This window comes from Gorilla gorilla, chromosome 6 (assembly GCF_029281585.2).
Source record: "Gorilla gorilla gorilla isolate KB3781 chromosome 6, NHGRI_mGorGor1-v2.1_pri, whole genome shotgun sequence".
In the NCBI taxonomy this organism is placed as follows: Eukaryota; Metazoa; Chordata; class Mammalia; order Primates; family Hominidae; genus Gorilla; species Gorilla gorilla.
The window spans coordinates 34,766,020-34,790,648 of NC_073230.2; the positions used below are offsets into that span (position 1 = coordinate 34,766,020).

At 40.6% G+C, this 24,629-nt stretch overlaps 1 pseudogene; it reads right to left on the reverse strand.

Moving 5' to 3' along the window:
* Nucleotides 1–4,912: 4,912 nt before the first annotated feature.
* LOC101130027 (uncharacterized) lies at nucleotides 4,913–23,602 on the reverse strand (annotated as a pseudogene).
* Between the last annotated feature and the right edge of the window lie 1,027 nt (nucleotides 23,603–24,629).

The window sequence follows — 24,629 nt, forward strand, 5'->3', positions numbered from 1 at the left end:
CTATCCAGCTTTTGATCCATTTGCAATCCCCTCCTCACATGGGCCAAAACCCTGCCCATTCTATAAGGCCAGGAATAAATGCCGCTTTATAATTTGTCCCTGTTTCCCAAAGCCTGTAAAGGCTCTTCCTCCCCTCAGCCTCTACAGTGCATTGTAACTCTGTTTCAGCTTTATAGGACTCTGCCTTGTTTCATAGCTATTTAGGTAAGACAAGAAGAACTTTCTGCCTGTGAAAAGGAGACACTGAAATGTACTTTCAAGGAAGGAGGGAAGAATTTAGCTTTCTCTGCAAGTTTTGAAGAAAGAGATCCATCTTTGAGGGAAATTTTATATGAGGTCTTGTCTGGAGGTCAGTCAATGAACTGATGGCCGCCAAAGGGTCTGGGTAATTAAAATTCTAGTAACTTTCTTGAGACAGTTTTAATTCCTTGAGACAGCACATGCATGTAGATACGTAGGGAGAACACTAGAACAGGTTCTATTGAAGGAAACTAAGAACTATCATGGAGCTGTTTTCACTTTGCCAAAGGAAAGAGTAGCCAGGCCTCCTAGAGACTGGGCTGTTTTGGGGTTCTCCATACCTTGTTGGGACTAGGTAAGTTATTTTTCCTTCTTCTACAGTGATTTAGATCTTGGGATCCCTGTCCAATTCATTTCCTGGTTCTTTGCAGAAACCTTGAGTATGTGGGTCCCTATCAGGAAACAGTGTGAAAGAGGGGAGATATTGGATTGCCAGCACTCTTCACATGTGTTATGTGTTTAACTCCCATATCCACACATAAGGCAGAAATCATTTCCTCCATTTTTTAAAATGCCAAAATATTAGAAGTTTAGTGACTGGTTGAGGATTACTGAATAAGTGTTGAAATGGGTATTGAAACTGAGGTCACACTCTTCCTAATTCCATTCAAACCTCCCCCCACCGCTTTCATGTCATCAGTTCTCCTTTTGGACTTTCTCTCCCATATGGCCCTAGAACTAACCTGTTGGCCCAACTTCCACCGATTTCTCACTGCCATATAAATCTGAGGCCTGTCCTTCACCTTCTCCCAGAATCAAAGGAGATTTTTGTGTGTGTGTCCCATTCTTTCAGGGCTATGTTATTAGCCAACCCAGAGATGATTATGAGCTAAACTATCAGTGATCTGTTATGACTCAAAGTCTATTATCCACCCGTGATTGTGGCTTTATTCATTTCTCCTTTAGTTCTATTCATTTTGCTTTATATATTTTAAAGTTTATGTGAGTAGGCATATACAAATTTAGGATTGTAAGGTCTTTCTGATGAACTAACTCTGTTATCATTATAAAATGTTTCTCTTTATCTCTGATAATATTTCTTGTCTTGAAGTCTATTTTGTCTAATAATAAAGCCACACCAGCTTTCTTATTATTAGAATTTGCATAACGATGTTTTTCCATCCTTTTACTTTCAGTATCTCTAAGGCCTTATGTTTGAAGTGTGTTTCCTGAAAACAGCATACAGTTGACATTGAGTTGTTTTTGTTTAAAAATCAAATCTAGGCCGGGCGTGGTGGCTTAGGCCTATAATCCCAGTACTTTGGGAGGCCAAGGCGGGTGGATCACCTGAGGTCAGGAGTTCGAGACCAGCCTGGCCAACATGGTGAAACCCCATCTCTACTAAAAATACAAAAATTAGCTGGGTGTGGTGGTGCACACCTGTAATCCCAGCTACTTGGGAGGCTAAGGCAGGAGAATTGCTTGAATGGGGACGTGGAGGTTGCAGTGACCCGAGATCGCGCCATTGCACTCCAGCCTGGGTAACAAGAGTGAAACTCCATCTCAAGAAAAAAAAAAAAGATCGATTTTGATAATATCTTTTAAATGGAGTGTTTAGTTCATTAACCTTTTATATTGTATAAAATTTAAGGTATACAACATGATGTTTTGATATATATAGCCATTTATTAACATTTAATGTAATTATTGATAAAGCTGAACTTATGTTTCCCATCTTGCTCTTTTAGGTCTTTTTGGTTTTAGGTTTTTCTTTTCTTTTCTTTTCTTTTTAAAGAATTGCATTTGAATAGGAAACTCCTGGATACCATGCATCTAACCCTATTTGATAATATTTTAGACAATCATAATGGATGAAGTAAAAGGGTCCTTCTGACATCTGCTACCTGTTGCCAAGTAAGCATTTGAACTTTTTGCTTATAAGTAAAGGAATGCCCTAATTATTTAACACTTAGGTCATTTTCAGTTTTTACTTCCAGAAATGGTACCTTAAAGATCATCTTCACACATAGCCTTTTCCTCCAGTTTTGGTCTGATATAATAGGATTGAGTTCCAGAAGGAGGATCTTTGAGTCAAAAATATTTAACATTTATTAAGTTACTGTATTGTTTTTCAAATGGGTGGTACCAATTTACCATGCAATCAGAGATGTATGAGAGTACATATTTTGCCACATCTTTACCAGTATTGAATGTTCCCAGTTAATTAAAATTTATTGTATTTATAAATCTAATTATACTATAATTTCTGGGATTATATTTAGTATATCTTAAAATTTTGATGTGCTGTGAGAACCTCCAGAGCAGCAGGAAAAAATATAAAATATCCTATTTATTATGCTGAGAATTCTAAGAAGGTTTTTATCTAGGCAGAGTGAAAAATTGTGGAGTAGATCTAGGGAGACTGAAAAATTCCCTGGTTGGTTCCTGAAGAACACCATCACTACTTAAAAGACCTCTCTATCCTCTCTCCATCAAAATCTCATGCCAAATCTGCATTCTACTTCATTCTAAGGTATTATCTCAAAAGGAATTTGCAAGATGCAAATTTTCATGTACCTAAGGGATAGCTATATGCTTAGAATAGTGACTGGCCCCTCATGACATCAGTGGAAAATGAAAATCTTTGCTAATTAGGTGCCTTTGTAGTAAGAAAACATAATGATTTCTATTATGTAATTAAGTGTGAGAATTTCTTTCATTATAAACTGCAATTCTTCTTTGTTATGTGAGAGCAAGGACTAATTTTATTTTCAGATCAATAGTTGGTATGCCGAGTTAATAGATGTGCAATGTTAATACAGTATAAAATAGCAAATTAGGCTGCTTGGGTTTGAGAGCTTTTTTTTTTGAGACGGAGTCTCACTCTGTCATCCAGCTGGAGTGCAAAATGGCACCATTTCGGCTCACTGCAACCTCTACCTCTCAGGTTCAAGCAATTCTCCTGCATTAGCCTCCCAAGTAGCTGGGATTATAGACATGCGCCACCACACTGGGCTAATTTTGTATTTTTAGTAGAGACAGGGTTTTGCCATTTTGGCCAGGCTGGTCTCGAACTCCTGACCTCAGGTGATCCACCCACCTCGGCCTCCCAAAACGCTGGGATTACAGGCATGAGCCACTGTGCCTGGCCTGGGAGCATCTTTTTAATCAGACCACATGACTATGGCTAGGTTGCATGAATCACTGCTGCTCTGGAGTTTTCTGGATTGCAGAGCTCTTCCTGATTGAAGCAGGCCTCCTGAAAAATCACAGTGGGACTTTGAATAAATACTTCCATCTCTTAGGCCTGTCTCATAAAATTGGTGGGGTTCTGAAATATGTTTTCTGAAGGGTTGAAGTGCATATTTATTTTTTTGTTGGGTGGGCTGAGCCAATAATGATTGCAATCAATAAGAAAGTCCTTCATCAGTAGAGTTTTATGATAGCAGCTTTAAAAGTCTCCAGATATGAGATGAACTCAGTTAAGTTTTATTGGTAATTTACCAGATATACTTCATGAAATTTACTCAGAGAATTTCAGAATTCATTTTCACCTGCAACCATTGAAAGCCTCCAAAGATTCCAGGAGGCCCAAACTCATTTCTACCCTGGCCAATATCTGCAGATCTAGCCCACACAGCTGGCTTCCAACTGCCTGTACCTCAGCTCTCACAAAGACATTGTTTTTTTTGTTTTGTTTTGGTTTTTTGAGATGGAGTCTTGCTCTCTTGCCCAGGTTGGAGTGCAGTGGCACAATCTCAGCTTACTGCAACCCCTGCCTCCCGGGTTCAAGCAATTTTCCTGCCTCAGCCTCCTGAGTAGCTGGGATTATAGATGTACGCTACCACATCCAGCTAATTTTTGTATTTTTAGTAGAGACAGCATTTCGCCATGTCGGCCAGGCTGGTCTTGAACTCCGAACCTCAAGCGATCCGCCCGTCTCGGCCTCCCCAAGTGCTGGGATTACAGGCATGAGCCACCGCACCCAGCTGATCAATACATTTTTTCTTTTGTACTCCAAAGCAATGTATACTCATTGTTGAAAACTTGTAGTTTAAAAATAAGCAAAAGAAAGAAAATAAAAATCATTCAATAAATGTTTTTCTACTAACTTATCTATATTTTTAAATTTTCAACATTGAATAGATATTATTTTTATAAGAAAAAAGTTATATTTAATTTTTTAAAATTTCAGAAAGATATACTTCAAAATGTTCATAGTCTTTTTAAGCTTCTTTTTCCCTTAATTTTTGTATACTGTATTACTTTTGTAATTGAAAAAAATAGTTTCACAACAAATATTATTAAAAATTAATTCCACCACTCAGAAATAAGTGTTGCCAATATTTTGGTGTATATGTTTCAAGTCTTCTTTCCTATGTCTAGCTAGAGTTTTATTTTATTTATTTAAAAAAGACATGTATTCAGTGTTATGATCAGACTATTACATTTAGCAATCCACAGCATGGGCACATTAAAAACTTTTGTTAGAATGCTTTATACTTTCCACAGAACAGAACAGAACAGAACAGAACAGAACAGAACAGAACAGAACCTAAAATAACCTGCCACAAATACAGTCCTTGAGCTTTTTGTGCATACACGTGAGCATTGTCTAAAACATATTTTCTTTGCAGCAGCTGGGCACTGCCACCACTGTGCTTGGCTGAGTTCACAAATCTGCTGTAACTGGTAGCTTCCCTATCACCTCTTTGGCTCTCCTCTCCTGCCAAGCTTTGTTGCTGGCAGTAATTAAAATCTGCCATTGACAGTGACTGCTGTTACTGGAAGCACCATACCTACCTTGGTTTCATGATTTGGCAAAGTACTGGCCTCCACCACCATAGGGACCAAAGCTTCTGCCTCCAGAGTTTTTTCCCTTCACGGGTCCAAATCTGGAGATTGATTGTTGTAATTGCCAAAATCACTGTAGCTTCCACCACCTCCAAAATTGCTCCTATCATTACCAAATCCCTTACAGCCATCTCCACTGCCACCATATCCACCACCAGCACGGCTGCTACCAAAGCCACCATAACCACTAATGTTTCCTCCATGACCACAGTTGTCATTACCACCAAAACCATCTCCATGACCAACACCAAAGTTTCCAGAATGACTTCAACCTCTTTGGCTGGATGAGGCATCAGCCATCTCTTGCTCCAACAGGGCTTTCCTAACTTCACAGTGTGTCCACTCCCAGGATGGTATTTCAGAACGACAATCTTATCCATGGTTGTCAAAGGTTACAAAAGCAAAGCCCCTTTTCTTTCCACTGCCTTGGTCAGCCATGATTTCAATATTTCGATTTTCCCATACTGTTCAACATAATCTCTTAGGTGACGTTCTTCAGTGTCTTCTTTAACGCCACCAACAAAGATCTCTTTCACAATTAAGTGGGCACCTGGTCTTTCAGAACTTTTTCTTGAGACAGCTGTCTTCGGTTCCACAGCTCTTCCATCATCCTTGCGTGGCCTTGCATTCACGGCCACATCCACCTCCTCCACAGTGGCATATGGGACAACCCACAGCCCCTGGAGTGCTTGGTGTTTGGGTCTCTCATTAGCACACAGACTCTGGATGTTCCCAATTGCTCAGAATGGCTCCTTACACTCTCATCAGTTGTTCCAAAATTCTACCCCCACATGAAGAACTTCTGCAGCTGTTCAAGCTCTTTAAAAGACTCTGACTTAGACAGGACAGCAGTGGGAAGACTTTAGCCATGCTTCCTTGGCTCTTCTGTCACTTAGGAGAGCCCTTGGTTCTCAATGTTTTGTTCAAGTCCTGAATTTGCATGTCACATAAATCCCAAATACTATTCTCATTCATTTGAGAAGGTTGGTGCTGTTAAGAATGCAGTAGAAGGGATTTATATCCTGGATGGAAGTTTGCACAAAATAGTTTTTTAAAACTCAAACTATGTAGGTTTTCTACAAGTCTTTTTTTTCATTTAGCATGGGGACCAGCTGGAATCAGAAGCAGTAAATATAGCTGATCGTAGAATACTTTAAATACAGAAAAAAGATGCAGCTACCTGGTGTGCAATCCAACCATCTCAAATACTAAAACTTTATGTTCAGTCATAATATTTTCCTCTTGGAATGAAAACATCTGAGTGTAATAGTAAAGCAACAGGGACTCACCAAAGAGTGAAGTTATCACTTGCCTGCAGAAGAGGAGACATTTAAAAGCACTCTATTCCCTGTAGCCCTCTCTATTATAAAAGTTTCATGATAAATCCATCCCCAGCTAATGCCTAGGGTGATTTAAATATATAGCAGCAGAGTCTCCAGTGGTCAATTGAGGGATAACGAGTTCTGGAACTGCCAAAGTGAACAGAAATCCTCCTGGTTCAAGCTTTTCGTTTTTTTCTTTTTGAAGTGATGCACCCATCAACGGTAAGGGAGAGGAATACATGAAAAGAAAGGGAGGCTGAGAGGCTGAGGGAAAGACAGAGGCTAGGCTTTTGTGATTATGGTAATCCAAATATATACCAAGTGGCATGCTGAAAAGTCCCTCTCAACAGGCAGCACACTCCCATGCTGAACATCCGAATGAAACATTTCTAATATCATCACAGTGTTGTTCATAAACACAGAAGTATATCTGGTATAAACAAATCCTTGGATACATTTTTAGAAGTGAATGATAGAAAATTCGAATCTAAAATCTGCCTGTTCCAACACACACACACACACACACACACACACACACACTCACACTGTGATGACTTTCCATCTCTTCACACTTGTACTTTTAAAAATATCAAAACCCTTGAATTTGGAAATCTTCCTTCCCTTCAGTTTCAGATGTCCCTTCTCCTTCCCTCTTTGAATACAATTACCAACTACAATCAGCTTCAGAACTCCTTTCCCTTCGTAACAGATTTATAATGATTAAAAAATTATTTTTCACTTGTGAAATTTTATCTGTAAGCAACTTTAAACATGCTGTATTTAGGCGTGCTTAGCACTAGGAATCTAGTGCAAGAAAAATAAAATGTAAGTCTAAAAGCTTACATACTGAGTAGTTTTACTAATTTCTAGACTACAACTTTCTTCAAGGCAAGGAGGGCATTTGATTTATGAAAAAGTTATTTGACAGCATACATCTTTGGAGTTCAAAGAACCAAGGGTCCAAGGTAAAAACATATATAGGATCTCCTAGACCTCCTATTCTGAAGGAAAGAAAGAAAAAGAAAAAGAAAAGAAAGGAAAAGAAGAGAAAAATATTTTGAGCACTGGACCATAGTAGGTTTTTTTGTTTGTTTGTTTGTTTTTGAGATGGAGTCTTCGCTCTGTTGTCCAGGCCAGAGTGCAGTGGCTCGATCTCGGCTCACTGCAACCTCTGCCTCCCGGGTTCAAGTGCTTCTCCTGCCTCAGCCTCCCGAGTAGCTGGGATTACAGGAGCACGCCATCACGCCCTGCTAATTTTTGTATTTTTAGTAGAGATGGGGTTTCGCCATGTTGGCCAGGATCGTCTTGAACTCCTGACCTTGTGATCCACCTGCCTCGGCCTCCCAAAGTGCTGGGATTACAGGCATGAGCCATCATGCCCGGCTCATAGTAGGTTCTTAATAAATGTCCTGTATATTTACCCATATTTTCTGAATAAGTTTAACATTTTTCTCTTTATTCTAGTATTTTACTTTATCACTGATTTTATGCAATTTGATTGTGATATGCCTGAGTGTAGTGTTTTTCATGTTTCTTTTGCTTGGGGTTCATTGAATTTCTTGGATCTGTGGGTAATGAAATTTGAAAAAAAAATTTTTATCACTTCTTCAAATATTTTTTCAGCCCTCCCTTCTTTCTTCAGAAACTCCAGTTACATGTATATTAGGCTCTCAAAGATATAATAAAATTCACTGATGTGCTTTTCTTTTAGTTTTTAAAATCTTGGTATTTTATTTCTATTATTATTATTTTTTTTAATTTGAGATGGAGTCTCGCTCTTATTACCCAGGCTGGAATGCAATGGCACGATTTAGGCTCACTGCAACCTCTGCCTCCCGGGTTCAAGCAATTCTCCTGCCTCAGCCTCCCAAGTACCTGGCTGCCTGCCACCAAGCCCAGCTAATTTTTGTATTTTTAGTAGAGACAGGTTTTCACCATGTTGGTCAGGCTGGTCTTGAACTCCTGATCTCAGGTGATCCACCCACCTCAGCCTCCCAAAGTGCTGAGGTTACTGGTGTGAACCACTGCGCCCAGCTCAAATCTTGGTATTTTGTTTTAAATAGTTCCTATTGCTATGTCTTTAAGTTCATGAATCCTTTCCTCAGCAATTACTGCTAATTCCATTCAGTATATTTTTCATCTCAGACATCACAGTTTTTATTTCTAGAAATTTGATTTAGATATTCTTTTCTTGGCACATGATGCTTTGTTCTGTCACTTTAAAAAATTTATTTGGAAACGATTTTAAATTTACAAAAATATAAGAGCTGCAAAGATAGTAATGAGCATTCCCAAAGATAGTATAGAGTGTTCCCAGTTCCCACTCTGTACCCAGTTTACTTAAAAGTTAACATCTTATATTATCATGATGTATTTATCAAAATTAAGAAATTAGCATTGGTACAGTACTATTAAGTACAGACTTTATTCAGACATCCTGGTTTTCAGCTTAAAAAAAAACTTTCAAATATATTAGTCTTTCATGCTCAGTCTTTCTTCTAGTTTCTTGAACACATGTAATTCAATTATGATAACTTTTTAACTCCTTGTTTACTAATTCTATCAACTGTGTCATTTCTGGGTCAGTTTCAGTTGGTTGATCTTTCTCTTCATTATGGGTCATATTTTCCTGCTACTTTGTGTGTCTAGTAATTTTTATTTGGATGGCAGGCATTATGAATTTTATCTTATTGGGTGCTAGATATTTTTATATTCCTATACATGTTTTTCAGCTTTGTTCTGGGAGGGAGTTAAGTCACTTGGAACAGTCTGATTCTTTCAGGTCTTGTTTTTAATTTTTTTTTCAGGCAAGACGAGAGCTTTTGCCTCACCACTGACCTTGCCCTACTACTGAGGAAAACTTCTTTTGAGAACTCTACCAAATGCCCTTTCAATTATGAGATTCTTCACTCTGGCTGGTGGAACAGAAACGATTCCTGGCCCCAAATGATTTCTGGAGATTGTTTCCTCGAATCCTCTCAGGTACTTCTTTTGCTGGCCTCAGGTGATTTCCTCACCTACATGCACTAATCAGTACTTTGCTGAAAACTTAGGGGCAGTTTCTCCGCAAATCTGTGAAGTTCTCCGTGTAGTTTTTTCTTCTCTGGCACTCTGCCCTGTGTTCTTTAGCCACCTTGGCCTCCCTGTATTCCAGGCTCTCTCCAACCCGGGGAGATTTTTGGGCATTTCCTGGGTTTCCCCCCCCATGCCACAGCCTGGAAACTCTCTCCAGGTAGTAGACTAAGGTAATTGTAAGGCTCGTCTTGTGCGTTTCCCATCTTTCAGGGATCACTGTTCTTCATTGACTTATACTCAATGTCTTAAAGACCACTGTTTCATGTATTTTTTCATGTATTTTCATATATTTCATACACTTTCATATATTTGCATTTCTGATTATATGACCCTCAAATGATTGCTATTTCTTCCTATTCTCAGGAGAATAATATATATATATATATATTCTGCTACACACACTTGGCTCTATTATGAACTTCTAAAAAATGTCTCATACCTAACATATTTTACCACCAGAGTGGCTGCAAGACAGGGCAAGCCTAGAGGCCCTTGGTCTGGGAAACAGGCCAGGTTGGTGGGTCAGAAAGAGAGTATGATGTGAAGGATAAGAGGTTATAAGTGGCAAAGTTCAGAGAGGATAGTTGGAAAGGAGTGTGTGTGTGTGTGTGTGTGTGTGTGTGTGTGTGTGTGTGTGTGTCGGAATCCAGAGGGCATGATTAAGATCTAGGCCTGGGTGTCTCTGATACTAAGATTGGCAGACTAGTGAAACACATGTAGGCAGAAACAGACTAAGCATACAGGTAAATTCAAACTGAACTTAAGGGAATAAGCAGAGGACTTACCAAGATGAGGAGCCCCGTACAACACAGTGTCCAGTACCCACAGGAAACACATAGCACCATAACTGCTTGTCAATTTTGAGGTTGGCTCATTTGCTCCCCAGTGGCTGGTGATTTGAGAACTGATCTTCTGTCGGTTCCTTAGAGTTCTAGCATCCATTAATTCCAAGTGGCTTTGTTGATCCTCAATCTTGTTCCTGTGGTGCGACACCTGGATGTCATGGTGGAATCTCACGAAATGCTGATATGACAAAACATATAATTTTGTCCTAGGTCAGATATCATCTTATTCTTTTCTTTTTTTGAGACGGAGTCTCGCTTTGTCACCAGGCTGGAGTGCAGTGGCATGATCTTGGCTCACTGCAACCTCTGCCTCCTGGGTTCAAGTGATTCTCCTGCCTCAGCCTCCTGAGTAGCTGGGACTACAGGTGAGTGCCACCACGCCAAGCTAACTTTTGTATTTTTAGTAGAGACAGGGTTTCACCATGTTGGCCAAGATGGTCGATCTCTTGACCTCATGATCCGCCCGCCTTGGCCTCCCAAAGTGCTGTGATTACGGCATGAGCCACCATGCCTGGCCTCATCTTATTTTTATACAGACATTCGGTAGTATGTGTCAAAGATTTAAGAAGAATTTATGAGATAAAAGCTTAGTAAGGAAAGCTTATCATTATCTTAGCTCTTTGTTCTGTGAAAGTGGGAAAAAAAATCATCATCTTTCCATTTTTCATTAGTGGAATGCTTTGATTTAATGTGTATAACCCAGGGGTTCTGTGCAAGCAGATGTTGAGAACACCTGGAGTGGATGGTGCATTCTGTTTTCTTAAAAGTAAACTTTTTAGTGAAATGTAGCATATCATGTATTTATATATTATAATATTTATTTATTTATTTATTTGAGACAGAGTCTCGCTCTGTCTCCAGGCTGGAGTGCAGTGGTGCGATCTCGGCTCACTGCAACCTCCGCCTCCCGGGTTCAAGTGATTCCCCTGCTTCAGCCTCCCGAGTAGCTGGGACTACAGGCGTGTGCCACCACACCCAGCTAATCTTTGTACTTTTAGATATCCACTATTCACTCTCTTGCACTATATGGTGCCCAAATCCCTTTTAAGAAAGAACTAATTGCCCAGCTAAAAGGAGTAAGGGTACTTGAGAGCTTCTCACTGTTAACTACTTTGGGTCCACTTCAGCTTTTGAACTGAGGACACTCCTTGTCAAGGCGGCCACAGCCAATGACTGAGCAAGACTTTGTTACAAGGGCCAGGACATCTCCACCTACTGCAGAATTCCTCCTATGAGCTGTCTTGACTGTGGAGCTGTTGATGAACTGGCAGAGACTTTGCCCACTCTTTCCAAAGGTCTGACAACTCCTCCTGCCCAGGCCTGTTTCCCCCTTCCGCTTTTTCACAGGTGTTACTCTCCAGTGAAACTTTTGCACTTCTAACTCCATCTCAATCTGCTTCTGACCCAACTGACCGAAAAGTGCCCATATCACAAGGGTACAGCTTGATGAATTTTTACAAACTGAACACATTCATGAAAGCAGCACATTAAGAAGAAGATAAAGCAGCACATTATCAACAGCATCTAAAAGCCCCTTGTGCTGCCTTCCTTACAGTCAACAACTGCTTCCCAAGGCTAACCACTGTCCTAACTCTTAACATCATGGGTTACTTTGTCCTGTTGTTGTAAATCATATAAATGAAATTTTAGGATATCTTTTTTTTTTTTTTTGAGACGGAGTCTTGCTCTGTCGCCCAGGCTGGAGTGCAGTGGTACCATCTCGGCTCACTGCAAGCTCTGCCTCCCGGGTTCACGCCATTCTCCTGCCTCAGCCTCCCGAGTAGCTGAGACTACAGGCACATGCCACCACGCCCGGCTAATTTTTTTGTATTTTTAGTAGAGACGGGGTTTCACCATGTTAGCCAGGATGGTCTCGATCTCCTGACCTCGTGATCCACCTGCCTCGGCCTCCCAAAGTGCTGGGATTACAGGTGTGAGCCACCGTACCCGGCCTAAATTTTAGGATATCTTTTGTGTTTGATTGCCTTAGCTCAATACTGTGCATTCTTTTAAATTCCTTTAAATTTGTGGTGTAAGTCTTTAAGTAAATGCTTCCACTTTTTCATCTTTCCACTCCAGAACCCTCTCTCTTACACACACACACACACACACACATACACGCACACACATGCACATACATATGCACACACAGTGCAAACATAATGAATATTTTTCAGTTTGATTTTCAATCTGATGTACAATGCATATGTAAAAATAGTAAAAATCACATAGGATGTTCAATATACTAAATTAGTTGGAATTGTCAGCGCTTCCATTTGTCTCCTGCTTACCAAGTTTCCCTGGTTTAATTTCCACTAGATCTGAGTTATCGGGGGTAGGTCATCTTTTAATATTATTATGGAGGACAGTGACTGGTTTCAAACAATTACCGATGAATCATCGATAGCTACATCTATATTAAGCAGATCTTTCCTGAGTTTTAATTTAGTCAATTCCCCAGCTCTGCCCTAGAGAAATGAGGATCTTGCTGCACAATCTTCTTTTTCTCAACTCCAAAGACATTTCTTCACTTATTAACTGCCTCATGGTTCACTAGTATCTAGAAAATCTCCTGTTTCTCAAGCTGCTTGATAGTCTAACATTTCACCCATTAAGCATATGTTTTCAGAGTTTCCCTGCTTTAGCCAGGCACAGCGGCTCATTCCTGTAATTGAGGCTGAGGCTAAGGATCCTTTGAGGCCAAGAGTTTGAGACCAGCCTGGTCTCAATATAGTGAAACTCCTGTCTCTAAAAATATTTTTTTAAAAAATTAGTTGGGCATGGTGGTGTGCACCTGTTGTTCCAACTACTCAGGAGGCTGAGGCTGGAGGATCACTTAAGCCCAGGAGTTGGAGGCTGCAGTGAGCTATGATCATGCCACTGCACTCTGTGTCTAAAAATTAAAAAAGAATTTCCCAGCTTTGATTCTTGCTTCCCTACCCAATTTAGGAGGATTCTTGAAAATAATAAAGGGAAACTTAAAGGCATTTCTTGTACTTGAGCACATGCACTTGTGAATCTTATAAACAGTCCTCTGGTAAGAAGGCATCTTTCAAGGTCTTTTCACTTATAGCTGTACTGTTAGTATGATTATTTGCAAACCATTTTCAAAAGAGAACTCTCCATTTATCCCTAGAGAGGGGATCAGCTTACCTCAGATTGCTATGCTTTTGCATTTGACTTTGTTTCAAACTCGAAAACAAAATATTGGTTCAGTATAGTTAGCTTTCTCCTTCTAGCTTTGAAAGCACTCACAAGGAATTATTGGTAGAAAGGTAAATGACACTAGGCTTTTTGCACTCTCAAAAGTAATTTTTTTTCCTTGGTGCAGGGACCTGTCAGTATCATCGACCAGATATAAACTTCTTATTGGCCTTCTTGGGACTCAAATGCTGTACTATTCATCGAGTAAGAGCTTAGTAAACTTGAAGAGAATAAATGAATAAATTGGTATAAAAGCCTTTTATGTTTAAGTGTTTTTAAATCTAATAGTGATTCTAAAAAAGAGAGGGGTAAATGATGTGTATTTTGCTCTAAGATTTCCAAGGGTTTCTGATTGTATGACGGATACTTAAGAGTAGAGTCTGCTATGAAGCGTATTATTAATGGGTAATTTCTTTGCAATCTGATCTGAGAACAACAATGAAGTTTCATAGCCTTTAGCAGAGTTGTAGTTTAATCAAATATACTTAGAATATAGCGTTTTACTATTTTAGAACTAAAAGTAACTTTAAAAATAATCTGCCGGGTGTGGTGGCTCATGTCTGTAATCCCAGCACTTTGGGAGGCCGAGGTGGGTGGATCCTCTGAGGTCAGGAGTTCGAGACCAGCCTGGCCAAAACGGTGAAACCCCATCTCTACTAAAAATAACAAAAATTAGCTGGGTGTGGTGGCAGACGCCTGTAATCCCAGCTACTTGGGAGGCTGAGGCAAGAGAATTTCTTGAACCTGGGAGGCAGAGGTTGCAGGGATCTGAGACCATGCCATTGCACTCCAGCCTCGGCAATAAGAGCCAAACTCCGTCTGAAATAATAATAATCATAATCATCGTCATTATCTAAGCTACCTTCCTTGCTACACCTTTACAGACGGGGAAGTTGAAATAGAGAACTTGGAAATGACTTCTTCTGTTCCCCTGCTGACAGCTCTGGGGTTTTCACTCCATCCCCACATTAAAGACTCTGGCTAGACTGGACCATTGTTCTCCAGAGGTTGTCAGTGTATTGACTACTTGTATTACTCTACATGTTCCTGGTAGAGAAATCACTGATATCAAAGGGTAGTTTTATTTACCTCAACATTTAGGGTTATTCTAACCTTTTCCAATGAGCTTCTATTTCAACGTTCATAACATACATTTAAAAATTCATCCAATTGGCTAGGCATGGTGGCTCACGACTATAATCCCAGCACTTTGGGAGGCTGAGGTGGGCGGATCACGAGTTCAAGAGATCGAGACCATCCTGGCCAACATGGTGAAACCCCATCTCTACTAAAAATACAAAAATTAGCTGGGTGTGGTGGCATGCGCCTGTAGTCCCAGCTACTCAGGAGGCTGAGACAGGAGAATCACTTGAACCCGGGAGGTGGCGGTTGCAGTGAGCCGAGATTGCACCTCTGCACTCCAGCCTGGTGACAGAGTGAGACTCCATCTCAAAAAAAAAAAAAAAATTTTCATTCAACCAACATGTCCTGGAGGAACCAGATTTAGGACTTGCCTTCAGGGAGGGCAGTCAAGAGGAGGAGACAACAGTAACAGTGCCGTAGTGAGAATGTGATAATCGAGGTAAGTTAAGGAGTGACCCCTAACCCAAACCTGAGAAGGGGATGGTGAAGCTGGGCATAGGGAAGAGCACTCCAAAGAGTGGAGAGAGCATGCCATGCCCAAGAGCCACACCTGTGAGTCTACAAGGAAAAGTGTTTCTAGATTTACCACGAAGAAAAACAAAAGAAATTCTGGGTTGATGTATTTTGTGTGAATAGAGAACTTGATCTAAGGTGAAGAAAACCAGAAAGTTCTGATGGGAAGAACACTGAATGGGAAGTCTGGAAAGCCAGCTTCCTCCAGCACCAGCTTCTTCTTGGCTCTGCGGTTAACTGGCTGTATGACCTGAGCAAGTCATGTCACCCCTCTTGGCCCTGGATTCTTCACCCATGAAAGAAGGGATAGGGAGTTATACCCAAAGTCCCTCAGACTCTGGGATCTGCAAATCCTAAGATTCGAGGTAGCTTTATGCACTATGTCTACCACACAGAATATGTATTGAATGAAATTCCTAAGTTCTACCCCATTCTAATCAGAACTAGGTTACAGGTTAATAAAACTGATTTCAAGAGGCATAGGCAATGCAGACTGCCCAGTGACCTCCTTTCCTTTTAGGAAAATACATATGTATAATTGATTGTGTTTCATGCATTTTATTTAGCTATTAAAATAATATTGTAGATAGATATGACTCTTCTCATTTACAGATAACAAGACTGGGGCTCACAGAGGTTAAGTAATTTGCCATCATGCCACACATTAAAAGTGGTGGTGGTGGGATTTGAACCTGAGTCTGTGTGAGGCCAACATCTGACTTCTTCCCACTATGCTATTTGAAAGTAAATTTCTGTTAGAGAGAATCCTGACTATGTAGGAAAATACACTGTGAAGATGACTTCCACTTAGGCAAAGGTCATCTTCTGCATCCACCACCAAGCCCCTGACTCATTTTATTTCCTGCCCTACTCTCCCGTCTTAGTTCTCCAAACTATACCATTCTCTGCTCTAGGAGCCCCAGCTCAGGTTGCTGAGTGAAAAAAAAGGGAACTAGGGCAAGAACTAGTAGAGTTGATAAAGTTTTCTTCAGAAACCACTTTGTCAACCTGACTGCCTGTGCTTTTGTCTGAAACCAGCATGGAAGCTTCCCACTACTGAGACTAGAAACAGAAATCCCATCCTGTTTCATGAGTTTTCAACCAGAAATATCACCTGGCATGCCTTTCTCTCTTCTACCTTTTCTCCCTGGTCTGTCAAAGCCCCTTTCCTGGTCACGGGTATTGCTTGACAGATGGACCTGTTAGCAGGCCCTCACTGACCTCTGATTTACAAAACTTGTTTAGTTGCAAGCAACACTGATCTATTCAAGTAAGCTCAGGAAAGATAGTTTACATGAGGATTAATGTGAATGTTCACAGAATCCCAAGAGCATAGTGGAAACAGGGCCAGAACTCAAAGTCCAGAACGGGAGGGTGTTTCTGGATCTAAGGTGGTCCCAATGGCCCAAGGACTGGGAGTTTATGGATCTTTACTCTGGTGTTCCACCAGTGGTATGACTCAGCAACCTGGGTATCTGTTCTTCTTTGTCTCTGATTGAAACTAGCTACAATGCACTTATTCTAATTTTTTTTTTTTTTAAGACAGAGTCTCACTCTGTCGCCCAGGCTGGAGTGCTATGGTGCAATCTTGGCTCACTGCAACCTCCACCTCCTGGGTTCAAGTGATTCTCCTGCCTCAGCCTCCTAAGTAGCTGGGACTACAAGCGGGTGCCACCACATCCAGCTAATGTTTGTATTTTTTAGTAGAGATGGGATTTCACCATCTTGGCCAGGCTGTTCTTGAACTCCTGACCTCACGATCCACCCGCCTCGGCCTCCCAAAGTGCTGGGATTACAGACATGAGCCACCACACCCGGCAATGCACTTATTCTTTTTAAAATCTACTTTATCCTTTAAAAATTCATACTTTTTTGGCCGGGAGCGGTGGTTCACGCCTGTAATCCCAGCACTTTGGGAGGCTGAGGTGGGCGGATCACCTGAAGTCGGGAGTTTGAGAGCAGCCTGACCAACATGGAGAAACCCTGTCTCTACTGAAAATACAAAATTAGCTGGGCGTGGTGGCACATGCCTGTAATCCCAGCTACTTGGGAGGCTGAGGCAGGAGAATCGCTTGAACCCAGGGGGCTGAGGTTGCAGTGAGCTGAGATTGCACCATTGCACTCCAGCCTGGGCAACAAGAGCGAAATTCCATCTCAAAAAAAAAAAAAAATTCATACCTTTTGCTTAATCATAATTTCAGTTTGCCAAGATCCCTCACAGCCCCTTCTCTTCCTCCCCTCATAACCCTAACACTGCCTCAAGCCTTCTCTTTATGCATCTTTTGAGTTTCTACTCCTCCTGTTAATTTCCTATATTTCTACATGTTTCCAAAATAAAATTCCCAAAGAATTGTCCCAGATTATCCTTCATGCAAACAATGTTAATTGCCCCCAGACTCCAAGTATGCACAGATCAAGGTTGGATGCTGACTCAGGGTAGACCATTTATTGGCTACTTATGTCATAGCCTGGAATGAAAATAGGAGTCGGGCCATCAGCTGGAGAGGAATTGACTCCAACTAGATAGGTCTTGGCATCATCACTGACCTCCTTTGTATGACTACTATTGACCCATTTGGAGCAGCTTTATCACAATGTGAAACCTGCCGCTCACTAGTTCTGCTAGATGCATGTTGGAAGCACTGACTCAGGTTAATCCAACCTGTACAAGTTTCTGAGGCAGGTCTTCTTGGAGTCTTCAATATGGTAAAGTGTATTCTAAATTAGCAAGCAGAGGATAAGGAATGCGGTGTGTTTCGCTCTATGTAGCAGATGCTGTCTGCACCACATCCATGTCCTCTCAGCACATACCTGTACACTTTGAAGGCTGCTTTCTATGAACACCTGCAATTCTTTGCCTGAAGCCTTTTTTTTTCTTTTTGAGGGTGGTGGTGGGGGCCGATGGGAGTCCACTCAACCTGTTAACAGGTAAGCTGAAAGAACAAGAGAGTTAATGTCCCTCACCTCAAAAGCAGTGTTCAACCAAAGATGGACAGGCAGGTGGCAGATAAGTTTCCCAGTTGCCTCTCAGATAGGAAACTGAAGCATGTTCCCCGATGCTTTCCAGAGTTCCCCAGGAGGGCAGAATTCCTCCTACGAGCTGTCGTCACTGTGGAGCTGTCAATGAGCTGGCAGAGACTTTGCCCGCTCTGCCCGATGGTCTGACAGCTCTTCCTCTCCAGGCCTGCTTCCCCCTTCTCCTCTTTCACAGGTGTTACTCTCCAGTGGAACTTTGACACTTCTAACTCCATCTCAATCTGCTGCTGACCCAACTGACCGAAAAGTGCCTATATCACAAAAATTAGGGCTGAGTTCCTGCTGCTGGGAGTGGAAAGTGACTTGGTGAAACTCCTCATACTGGCTACCTTCCCCTCCTGGCCTCACTTCCCCACTCTTTTATTGGTGTTTCCCGGAATCACCTCCTAAACTATTTGCACTTCAATCTTTGACTCAGGCCCTATTTCTAGGGAAACCCACACCAAGACCCTCCCTTTATTGTGGGTGGTGGGGGGAGTGGGGGGGAGGTGAGCACATCTTTTAACATCTAACAGGCCCAGAGAAATATTGACCTAGTGTACACAGGAGCTAGGGAAAATTACCTTTATCTCAAACTAGTTAAATTTCCTGAGACTTGTTGACGATAAAATGGAGAGCACACGCATTCCTGATTCAAGGTGTTCTTCATTGATAGCATTCCCACACATATAAGGATATGTGGATCTCAGACGTGTAACCACTCCATTTTGGTTTTACCTCTTTGTTACTCTCTCCCTGAAATATGGTTTACATTGCATCCTTTTATATTGCTGTATTTCACAAGGAAGACATAGTAGAACATTTTTCTCAGCATGACTGTAAATCCTAATTGTTTTTGAGCCTGGCTCATCTTAGGTGTCGTTGTGGGGACTCCATGAGTTACCACAAACATCTTTGTGATGTTAATAGATGATACAGCTTGATATGTCAGTATAAGAATTTTCTCCATCATAAGATTTAGAATTAAAAGGGGTTTTCAAGACTATATATATTATCCAAACTTTCAACTAATAGGTTTCTAACCATTTTATTATGCTGATCTCCAGATTTATAATCATGTATTGTTATTAATTTATGAGATGATTTTATGTATAGTCTTTCAGGTGCTTTTTATTTGTGAAAATAAAAATAAGTATATTTTTAGGAAAGCTGGAGCACCTAATGGATATAATAGTATCCTACAGTTGTTAGGCAATTTAAGATCTTTTCAGCTGATTGTAGCATAACTTTAAATGGCCTTAAATTGAGATACGTATCCAACTTGTTCACCTGCACAAATTTTCTGTTAGATGCTTGGCTGTAAGTAGCAGGAAACTCCAACTCAACTGTTTTAAACAATAAGGGAATTTTCTTTTCTTCTGTAACAAGAAGCCCCGGGGCATGGTGGCTCTAGGGTTGATTAATCCATCAGCTTTTCATCAGGGACCTGGCTTCCCACCATCTCTGTCATTCTCAGTGGATCAGCTTCTTCCTGAGGCTAGCTCTTCTCATGGTCATGAGATGATGCTACTCATTAAAAGAAGAGGGAGGGTCAGCTGGGTGCAATGACTCATGCCTGTAATCCCAGCACTTTGGGAGGCTGAGGCAGGCAGATCACTTAAGGTCAGGAGTTCAAGACCAGCCTGGCCAACCTGGTGAAACCCCATCTCTCCTAAAAATAGAAAAATTAGTTGGGCATGGTGGCGTGTGCCCGTAATCCCAGCTACTCGGGAGGCTGAGGCAGGAGAATCACTTGAACCTGGGAGGCGGAGGTTGTAGTGAGCCAAGATCATGCCACTGCACTCCAGCCTGGGCAACAGAGCAAGACTCCATCTCAAACAAAAAAAAAAAAAAAAAAGAAGAAGAGGGAATGTTTCTTAATGTGCTTCTCTTTAAAACTAAGGAAACTTTCCTGAGAAGGCCTCTGGTAGTTTCTCTTGCGTTTCACTGGCCAGAATTGTGTCGCAGGCTCCTTCCTAAACCAGTCACTGATAGAAGACAGCATTGCCTTGCTTAGCTTGGTCTATTCAGGCTTTACTATGAATGACATAGAGAAAGGGAGGTCTCCAAACAAAATCGGGGCTCTCTCAGGAAAGAAAGGCAGAGGGGATAACTATTGGGCAGACTACCAGTCAGGTTAGCTCCCATCGCCCACACTGTTTGTCTTGGGATAACCAGAGTAAACGAGCAGCGGCTCTTAAAACACTTTCTGTAATGTCTAAAGAAACACAACCCATAAAAGGTTTAGCAATGACAAACTATTGTGTTATGACTTTAAAATGGTTACTGAGCATCACGCAGTGTTCAACATTGCTAGTGTGAAGTTTGGTGTGGTAAGGAGAGAGGCAGATTTGGAGAGAGAAGACCTAAATGTGTTCCTGGACTTCAACGATTACCTGTTTGACCTTAAGTAATGAATCAGCTTTTCTAGATCTTAGTTTTATCATCTGTAAAATACAGATTTGTCTACCTCAGAATTTGCTGTGAGGATTCAATACAATTTGATGCAAAGGAAAGTGCTTTGTAAATTACTAAGTGGTTCATACACGAGGGAGATTTAATTAAATTAATGAATTTTAATTGGTAAATAAAAGTTGTATGCATTTATGGTGTGCAACATGACATTCAAAATATGTATACATTGTGGAACGGCTAAATCAAGCCGATTAACATATCCATGGCTTCACATACTTATTTGTGGTGAGAACACTTAAAATCTATTCTCTTTCCAATTTTCAAGTATATAGTACATTGTTATTAACTACAGTCACCCTGTGGTATAGAGACATTTTGAAAGAGGAGCAATAATGTGCCATTTATCCAAGCAAAAATCTCCACACCAGTCTTGGCAGTAGACCTGCAGAGGCTCTAAGGGAAAACAGCTGGAAGGATTACAGCTAATGAGCAGGCTTTTCAATGAAACAAAGCTGATTTAGTAACAACCCAAACAAAGTTAGTCTCTTCAGGCATTTTTTTTTAAGTTAATAAGTTCAGGAGGGAGTTTAGATGTACAAATGTGGTTACCTGGGCTTAAAGGTGATCAGGTGAACAGGAGTACATTGGTTCTAATTAAGGAGCACTTGACTTGTATTTTAACATAGTTAAAGCTGAAATCCAAAGCGCTTCATTTCTACAGCAGGCTTGCCTCTTCATTATAGCAAAATCTTCACTCAGTTCTGTTACCTCATTAGAAAGCTTAGTCATCTATACAACATTCTCACTCACTCACACCTGCATATTTCCTATACCTCCAAATGGCCTACCAGGAAAATATCTTTTTTCCTAATTAATAAGTTACTGTGATCTCAGTTTCTCTTCCCACGCCCTCAGCACTTCAGAGCTTGAATTATTCATTTCCAGCCTCAGTGCTGGGCTCCAGCTGCTCATATTGAAGAAGGCTCTGTTGACCTTGAGCTTGAGAATTTGTATGTGTTATAATATAGATGTCATTAAAATATAACATTTACCTGCTGAGAACAACATTATACTATTTATGAAACCATATAATTTCAGTAACTAAACTCAGCAGATTTTATTGCTCTTTCCACCTGCAATCACAGAAGTGCTGACTCATCACTTGAGAACCACAGCTCACCAATGCGCAGCTTCACTAAAAATCTGCAATGAGTCTTATTTTTTCATCATCTCTATGTAACCTTTTTTTTGTGTGGCAGTTATACAGCCCCCTTCTAAAAGGTTATAATTAATTAAAGGCTCAAATTAACACCAGGAAAACTTTCATGTCACAAAATCTTCAGGGCCTCCGTGGTTAGAAAGAGCTATATTTTTAATACCATGATGATAAATTAAAATTCATGAATGTCTTTAAAATTTTTTACAGGTATTTTAACAGTCAATTTCACCTTCTCTGAAGATAGACTAAAAGGAGCCTTCTTTGATGTACTGAATTTCCTTATCTCCCACTCTGGCTTATTTATTTTACTTTATGTTATATACAGATACACACACATGCACAATTTTCTTCGAGATATCAGTCCTTTTTGATCAGAATGCTTAAGTAATTTTGTAATTCTCTTAAGGGTCTTTAGGCATAGTCAAATGACCATTTATAGTGCATTTCATCTTGATCCCCTCCTCCCAAAAATTGAGGGGAAATAAAGGCTTGCCTCATGGAAATGGACAAATAATTTACCCAATTCCATTTTCACTTTGAACCACAGTTGATATCAATATAGTTAAAAGTGAGATGAAGGTATGAGAACAGCAGAAAACATTAATTGTACGTACACGGAATACCGCTCTGTTTATGTGTCACCAACAATCGCAGAAGCATGGCAACGGCTTGTGAAGTGTCCTCCCAACTCCAACTGTGGTACGAGTGTGTGCACAGAAAGTGAGCATTCTTAGAGTTCACAATCGCTAATGCCATTCTTATCTGTAGAAGTATTACATCATTTACACATTTTTACTAAGCTGTTAGCCTCAATCATGCCCCGAAGCAGTTATTTCCACAGGTTAATGATGTATTATACAAAGAACGATTTCCTTTTTATTCTTGGAGAATTTGCCTTTTAATTTCATTTAGCAACCATTTTGTCTTACATGATGGAATGGTGTAGGCTTAAATTAACTCTCCAAAGATTGAAAAAAATCGATGTCTGTTAGCTGCGCTTTGAACTATACTTAAACCTTACAAATGGAATTTTCTATTTTCTTTTAAAGGGGAGGATTATAAAGAATATTTGATTATTTTGGTAAAAACAGGCTTCCCTTAGTAAAAGAGATAGTATGTTATGAATGACGTTTATAACCTAATATTATTTAGATAAGGTGGAAAAAAAGCCCCCCCAAACCCAGCAGGACCTCAATGATGGAAGCAAATCTGGAAAATAAGGAAATCTGATAAAACATAAGCCCACCATTTTTGCCTTGTGGTGTGGGTGTTGTCCTTACCTGCTGGAAAACACTGGCAAGTCTGTTCAGTGAGAGGCAGCCGAAGAAGGCTAGCAAATAGATTTATTAATCATTTAAGGAAAAATGAAGAATGCCTTCAAAGACAACACCCTCTTCTTGGCTTCACAGAATCTTTTTAGGTTTTACTGTTAATAAGATTAAACAGGAGATGAGCAGTAAAGATATTGAAGCAGAGTTTATTATAAGAAAAAGTACACATTAAGAATCGGGCTCCCCCACCACTTAGCTCAGCACTGTGTCCACATTCTTCTATTCAGATTTTTTTATTGCTGTTTGCTTAGGGGAAAAAGTCCCTGTTGAAAGAATGCGGGCCGGAGTACATTAGTCACCTTTCCAGCGCTGTTTCTGTGGGACGGGGCCACATATCCCACCCAACTCTGTAAGTTCTCTGCTAGTCAGGGCTGGAGACTGCTGCTGGCAGAAACCCAATCTTCTCCTTGCAAATAAAGGAGCCATCTGACAACGCTGTATTTGTTGGGGCCTCTTCTGAGCCAATCAGAGACTGCCCTTGACCGAGGGGAGGAGGAGAAGTTTATAATAGGATCAGTTTTGTTTGCAATTTGTTTCTAATAGATGCCAATAAGCCAGTTAACTAGGCTCCGGTTAATGGACATTTTATTGTTCCCCCCCTCCTGCCATGGTGCACATGACCTTTCCTTAGAAGCATTTGTGATGCCTGAAAACATGTATCTGCTGCCTGGTAGCCAGAGGGCTTGCTCTGCTCTAGAAAACTTGTTCCCTAGCCCCGAGCTGCAGACCAGACCCAAATACTTTGATCATTCTGTCAGTGGGAAATTTACAGCAACATTCGGGCTTTTGTTCCATGTGTATTTCTCCAAATGTAATATCTCCCTCAAGAAATCAATGATAAGCTGTTAAACTAAAGAGCATGGTAACATCCACAGAGCAGTAAATTAATGGTCTTTCGTGGATAGATGGTTACAGATTTCATCATAAAAAATGGATAAAAGATTACATATCACACAGAGCGAAACTTTTAATAACTCAACATGACTTTTCTTAATGGGTTTTATTCATTTTAATCATTATAGTGTCAATGATGATTATAGCCTTATTAGATTGTAGTGATTGAAGGGCCTGTTTATGAGATATTGAAAATCTCAGCCTGCTCAGAATAGCCTGGCGGCCTGTGTGGGTTTGATGTGTAACTTTATCTGAAGGAGCAGGGCTTGTCAGGAGAGTTTCAATTAATACTTTTACTAAATTGCTCCTGTCTTTAGTGACCTAGGTCACAGATGACTTAGGGATTCCACAACATCAGCTTTCCCAAACAGTTGGGCTACAGCAGTGTAAATCAAAAGAGGTTGTGAGTGTGTGTGTTTAAACGAAGGTAGGACTAGGAAAGGCCTCAAGCGAAGTGGCTTGAGTCCTTCTGTCTCACTTCGCAGCCAGGAGAGTCCTCTTTCTGCCTTACGATGCCTCACGAGAAAGGAGTTCTTCTAATAATGGGATAAAAAGTTGG